Raw genomic sequence first — 7,127 nt, 5'->3', positions numbered from 1 at the left:
ACACCAGCTTGTATGCCAGTTTGGGCCTTTATCTCCAGTTTTGGTAACAGTTCCGGCGTTTTACGCCAGAAAAGGGTCTCTGGTGGGCGTTTGGACGCCCGTTTGGGCCATTAAATCTCGGGCAAAGTATGGACTATTATACATTACTGGAAAGCCCAAGATGGATACTTTCCAACCCAATTGAGAGCACGCAATTGGGCATCTGTAGCTCCAGAAAATCCACTTCTAGTGCAGGAGGGTCATAATCCAACAGTATTCGCAGTCCTTTCTCAGCTTTGAATCAGATTTTTGCTCAGGTCCCTCAATTTCAGCCAGAAAATACCTGAAATAACAGAAAAACACACAAACTCATAGTAAAGTCCAGAAATGTGATTTTTGCATAAAAACTAATAAAAATATACAAAAAACATAACTAAAACACACTAAAAACTTCCTAAAAACAATGCCAAAAAGCATATAAATTATCCGCTCATCACAACATAAAACTTAAATTGTTGCTTGTCCCCAAGCAACCAAAAACAAATTAGGATAAAAAGAAGATAATATACAATAAATTCCAAAACATCAAGGAAGCTTAGTTTCAATCAGATGAACGGAGCTAGTAGCTTTTTATTTCTGAACAGTTTTGGCATCTCACTTTATCCTGTGAAGTTCAGAATGATTGGCATCCATAGGAACTCAGAATTCTGATAGTGTTATTGATTCTCCTAGTTCAGTATGTTGATTCTTGAACACAGCTCCTTATGAGTCTTGGCGGTGACCCTAAGCATCTTGTTTTCCAATATTACCACCGGATACATAAATGCCACAGACACATAATTGGGTGAACCTTTTTAGATTTTGACTCAGTTAGAGGTGCGCAGAGTTCTTAAGCACACTCTTTTTGCTTTGGATCACGACTTTAACCACTCAGTCTCAAGCTTTTCACTTGGACCTTCATGACACAAGCACATGGTTAGGTACAGCTTGATTTAGCCACTTAGGCCAGGATTTTATTCATTTGGGCCCTCCTATCCACTGATGCTCAAAGCCTTGGATCGTCTTTACTCTTGCCTTTTAGTTTAAAGGGTTACTGGCTTTTTTGCTCTTGCCTTTTGGTTTAAAGAGCTATTGGCTTTTTTGCTTGCTTTTTCTTTTTCTTTCTTTTTTTTTTGCAAGCTCTGTATTTTTCACTGCTTTTTCTTACTTCCAGAATCAATTTTATGATTTTTCCGATTATCAATAACATTTCTCTTTTTTCATTATTCTTTCAAAAGCCAACAATTTTAACATTCATAAACTTCACTATAAAAAATATGCATTGTTCAAGCATTCATTCAGAAAACAAAAAGTATTGCCACCACATCAAAATAATTAAACTAATTTCAAGATAGAATTTGAAATTCATGTACTTCTTGTTCTTTTGTAAATAGAAATATTTTCCTTTTAAAAAAGGTGTAGGATTCATGGAACACTCATAGCTTTAAGACATAGACACTAGACACTAATGATCATGTAATAGAGACACAAACATAGACAAAACATAAAGCATAAAAACCGAAAAAACAGAAAAATAAGAATAAGGAAATTAAAGAATGGGTCCGCCTTAGTGACGGCGGATAGTTCTTCCTCTTGAAGATCCTATGGAGTGCTTAAGCTCCTCAATATCTCTTCCTTGCCTTTGTTGTTCCTCCCTCATGGCTCTTTGGTCCTCTCTAATTTCATGGAGGATAATGGAGTGCTCTTAGTGCTCCATCCTTAGTTGCCCCATGTTGCAACTCAAATCTTCTAACGAGGTGTTGAGTTGCTCCCAATAGTTGTGTAAAGGAAAATGCATCCCTTGAGGCATCTCAGGGATTTCTTGATGATGGACTTCCTCATGCTCTTGCTAAGGTCCATGAGTGGGCTCTCTTGTATGCTCCATCCTCTTTTTAGTGATGGGATTTTGAGATGAATCTCTCTATCTCCCATGACTCAGAGGTGGAAGAAATTGCCTTCCTTTTGCTCTAATTGCCTTCCTTTTGCACTTTCTAGAGGTTTCTCCGGTCTTAGGTGCCATTAATAGTTATGGAAAAACAAAAAGCAATGCTTTTTCCCACACCAAACTTAAAAGGTTTGCTCATCCTTGAGCAAAAGAAGAAAGAAAGGAAGAGAAGAAGAAGACATGGAGGAGATGGAGGTGTAAGAGTGGTTCAGCCAAGGGAGTGTTTGTGATGTGTGAAAATGAAGGAGTAAGGAGGGGTATTTATAGGGTAAGGGAGAAATAATGGATGGATGTGAGTGGTGAAGAGATTATGGGGAAAAGGGTAGGATTTGATAGGTGAATGGTGTTTGGGAAAGAGTGTTATGGAAAGGTGCGAAGAGGAATGAAAGTGAGTTGGGATAGCTAGGGATCCTGTGGGGTCCACAGGTCCTGAGGTGTCAAGGATTTCTCATTCCTGCACCTTTCTGAAACTTAAATGCCCTCTATGTGGCATTTCTAGCATTAAACGCTATGCTGATGCCCCTTTCTGGCGTTAAACGCCAGTTTGGCTGCCAGTTCTAGCGCTTAACGCCCAGAATGCTGCAAGACTGGGCGTTAAACACCCATGCTGCTACCCTTACTGGCATTTAATGCCAGCCAGACAACAATCATCTTTTTCTGGCATTAAACACCAGTCTGGCTACCATTTCTGGCGTTTATCGCCCAAAATACTGTCAGACTGGGTGTTAAACGCCCATTTTGCTATTCATATTGGCGTTTAAACGCTAGTAAGCTCGTCCTCTAGGGTGTGCTATTTTTTATGCTATTTTTTATTCTTGCTTTAATTCTGCAGCTATTTTTGTGACTCCACATGATCATCAACCTTAAGAAGACATATAATAACAGTGGAAAATAAAATGAAATAGTAGTTAATATAGATAAATAAAATTGGGCTGCCTCCCAATAAGCGCTTCTTTAATGTCAATAGCTTGACAATAAGCTCTTACAAAGCTTCACAGGTGCCCAGAGCGTAATTGTGGCCTCCCAACACCAAACTTAGAAGTTGAGTGTGGGGGCTCTTTCTTACTTTGTATTGAGAGAAGATTTTCATGCTTCTTCTCTATGTTTACAGAAGAAGATCCTTGAGTCTTAAACACAAGGTAGTCCTCATTCAATTGAAGGACTAAATCTCCTCTGTCCACATCAATCACAGCCCTTGTTGTGGCTTGGAATGGTCTTCCAAGGATAATGGATTCATCCTCATCCTTCCCAGTGTCTATGATTATGAAGTCAGCAGGGACGTAAAGGCCTTCAACCTTCACCAAGACATCCTCTACAAGTCCATAAGACTGTTTCATTGATTTGTCTGCCATCTCTAGTGAGATTTTTGCAGCTTGTACCTCAAAAAGCCCTAGTTTCTCCATTACAAAGAGTGGTATGAGGTTGATACCTGACCCCAGGTCACACAGAGCCTTTTCAAAATTCATGGTGCCTATGGTGCAAGGTATTAAGAACTTTCTGGGATCCGGTTTCTTTTGAGGCAATATCTACTGAATCCATGTATTCAGTTCATTGATGAGCAATGGAGGTTCATCCTCCCAAGTCTCATTACCAAATAACTTGGCATTCAACTTCATGATTGCTCCTAGATATTGAGCAACATGCTCTTCAGCAGTGTCTTCGTCCTCTTCAGAGGAAGAATATTTATCAAAGCTCATGAATGACAATAGTAAGTTTAGTGGAATTTCTATGGTCTCTGTATGAGCCTCAGATTTCTCTGGTTCCTCCATAGGGAACTTCTTATTGGTCAGTAGACGTCCTTTAAGGTCTTCCTCACTGGGAATCACTGCCTTTTCACTCTCTCTAGGTTCGGCCATTTTGGTTATAGTTATGGCCTTGCACTCTTTTTTGGGATTCTCTTATGTATTGCTTGGGAGAGTACTAGAAGGAGTTTCAGTAACTCTTTTACTCAGCTGACCCACTTGTGCCTCCAAATTTCTGATGGAGAACCTTGTTTCATTCATAAAACTGAGAGTGGTCTTAGATAGATCAGAGACTATAGTTGCTAAGCCAGAGAGGCTCTGCTCAGATTTCTCTGTCTGTTGCTGAGAAGATGATGGAAAAGGTTTGCTATTGCCAAACTTATTTCTCCCACCGTTATTGTTGTTAAAGCCTTGTTGAGGCTTTTGTTGATCCTTCCATGAAAAATTTGGATGATTCCTCCATGAAAGATTATAGGTGTTTCCATAGGATTTTCCCATGTAATTCACCTCTTCTATTGTAGGATTCTCAGGGTCATAAGCTTCTCCTTCAGAGGAGGCTTTTTTAGCTGCCGGATGCAGCTCGCAATCCAGCCAGATTCTAAGAAATCATATTGACTTACTGAGTCAATATTTTACTCTGAGCTAATATGGCATTCAGAGTATCAATCTCAAGAACTCCTTTCTTCTGAGTCATCCTATTATTCACAGGATTTCGTTCAGAAGTGTACATGAACTGGTTATTTGCAACCATCTCAATGAGTTCCTAGGCTTCTGCAAGGGTTTTCAAATGAAGAGATCCACCAGTAGAATGGTCTAATGACATCTTAGACAATTCAGACGGACCATCATAGAATATGTATATGATGCTCCATTCTGGAAGCATGTCAGAAGGACACCTTTTGGTTAATTACTTGTATCTTTTCCAAGCTTTATAGAGGGATTCACCTTCCTTCTGTTTAAAGGTTTAGACTTCCACTCTAAGCTTTCTCATCATTTGAGGTGGAAAGAATTTGGTCAAGAAAGCATTGACCAACTTATCCCAAGAGTTCAGGCTTTCTCTAGGTTGTGAGTCCAACTATATCCTAGCTCTGTATCTTATAGCAAAGGGGAAAAGCATAAGTCTATAGACCTTGGGATCAACCCCATTGGTCTTGACAGTATCACAGATCTGGAAGAATTCAGCTAAGAACTGATGAGGATCTTCCGATGGAAGTCCATGAAACTTACAATTCTGCTGCATTAGAGAAACTAATTGAGGCTTAAGCTCAAAGTTGTTTGCTCCAATGGTAGGAATTGAGATGCTTCTTCTATAGAAGTTGGAAGTTGGTGCAGTATAGTCACCAAGCATCTTCCTTGTATCTTTAGCATTGTTGTTGGGTTCGGCTACCATGTCTGCTTCTTTTTTGAAATTCTCTGTAAGGTCCTCTTTGGAGTGTTGTGCTTTAGCTTCTCTTAGCTTCTTCTTCAGAGTCCTTTCAGGTTCAGAATCAGCGTCAACAAGAATGTTTTTATCCCTATTTCTGCTCATATAAAAAAGAAGAGAACAAAAGGGAGTAGTAGAATCCTCTATGTCACAGTATAGAGATTCCTTGATGTGTCAAAAGAAAAGAAGAATAGAGGAATGAGGTAGAGAGAGAATAAGAAGAATTCGAACATAGAAGGAGAGAGAGGGTTCAAATTATAAGTAGAAGAGAAGTGTTAGCAAATAAATAGAAAGAGATGAGAGAGAGAGTATTCAAAAATTAAAACTAAAACAATTAGTTAATTAAAATGATTTTTGAAAAAGTGGTTAGTGATTTTCAAAAATTGGAAGTGAAAAAGTGGTTAGGTGGTTTTGAAAAAGATAGGAAATAGTAATTGGTTGAAAAAGATTTGAAAATAATTTTGAAAAGATAAGAAGTTAGAAAAAGATTTTGAAATCAAAATTTTAAAAAAGATATGATTGAAAAAAGATTTGATTGAAAACGATATGATTTTAAAAAAATATGATTGAAAAGATATGATTGAAAAAGATTTTATTTTAAAATTGATGACTTGACTAACAAGAAACTAAAAGATATGATTCTAAAATTCAAAGATTGAACCTTTCTTAACAAGAAAGTAACAAACTTGCAATTTTTTGAATCAAAACATTAATTGTTTGCAAGGATTTTTGAAAATGTGGAAAGATAAGATTTTAAAATTATGAATTAAAATATGAAGATTTGAAAAAAATTTGAATTGGAAATGAAATTACCTCCCTTGTGTCATCCTGGCGTTAAACGCCTAGAATGCTATCCATTCTGGCGTTTAACGCCCATTTGGCTGCCTCTTTGGGCGTTTAACGCCCAGCCAGATACCCATTTTGAATGTTTAGACACTATGAATTCAAAAATGTATATGAAAAACAACATAAAACACAAAACCAGAAAATCATGAGATTGAACAAAGGAAATCATCAAGAAAAACTTGAAGATCACAGAAGAACACAATGCATATTTTTTTTTCGAAAACTTAAGAAAATAAAAACATGCAATTGACACCAAACTTAGGATTTAACACTAGACTCAAACAAGAAACACAATATATATATATATATATATATATATATATATATATATATATATATTGGTTTTTATGATTTTAATAAATTTTTTTTCTTTTTTTGTATTTTTCTAAAATAAAAATAAAAAAGCTTAAACATAAAATAAAATTACACAATCTAAGCAACAAAATGAATCGTCAGCTGTCCAAACGTGAACAATCCCCGGCAAAGGCGCTAAAAACTTGGTGCACAAAATTGTGATCACACTTTTCACAACTCCGCACAACTAACCAGCAAGTGCACTGGGTCGTCCAAGTAATACCTTACGTGAGTAAGGGTTGATCCCATGGAGATTGATGGCTTGAAGCAAGCTATGGTCATCTTTTAAATCTTTGTTATGCAGATTCAAATGGTTATGAGGATTTGATAATTAAAAGATAAATAAAACATAAAATAAAATAAAAGTACTTTTGTAATTCATTGGTGGGAATTTCAGATAAGTGTTTGGAGATGCTTTGTTACTCCTGAACCTCTGCTTTCCTATTGTTTTCATCTAATCATGCGTCCTACCTTCCATGGCAAGCTGTATGATCCTCTCAGTGAAAATGGTATGGCTACGGTTTCTGTACGGCTAATCAACTATTGGATTTCTCGTCTCGGATGAAAAATACTAGGCACAGCTACCGCAAGGCTAATCATTTGTCGGTTCTCACTTGTGTCAGAATAGGATCCCTTGATCCTTTTGCACACTGTCACTGCACCCAACAGTCATGAGTTTGAAGCTCATCACAGTCATCCCGTCCTAGATCCTAGTCGGAATACCACAGATAAGGTTTAGACTTTCTGGATCTCAGGAATACTGTCAATTGTTTCTAGCCTATACCACGAAGGTTCTAAT

General features: G+C 37.4%; 1 non-coding gene across 1 annotated transcript; it reads left to right on the top strand.

Moving 5' to 3' along the window:
• The first annotated feature begins 4,582 nt into the window (after positions 1-4,582).
• LOC130978680 (small nucleolar RNA R71) lies at positions 4,583-4,690 on the top strand. The gene has a single exon (XR_009086299.1). It is a non-coding gene; the product is annotated as a small nucleolar RNA R71 (small nucleolar RNA).
• Positions 4,691-7,127: the final 2,437 nt, after the last annotated feature.

Source organism: Arachis stenosperma, chromosome 4, assembly GCF_014773155.1.
Source record: "Arachis stenosperma cultivar V10309 chromosome 4, arast.V10309.gnm1.PFL2, whole genome shotgun sequence".
Taxonomy (NCBI): Eukaryota; Viridiplantae; Streptophyta; class Magnoliopsida; order Fabales; family Fabaceae; genus Arachis; species Arachis stenosperma.
The sequence above is the reverse complement of the archived record's forward strand: the minus strand, read 5'-3'. Positions and strand labels throughout refer to the sequence as shown.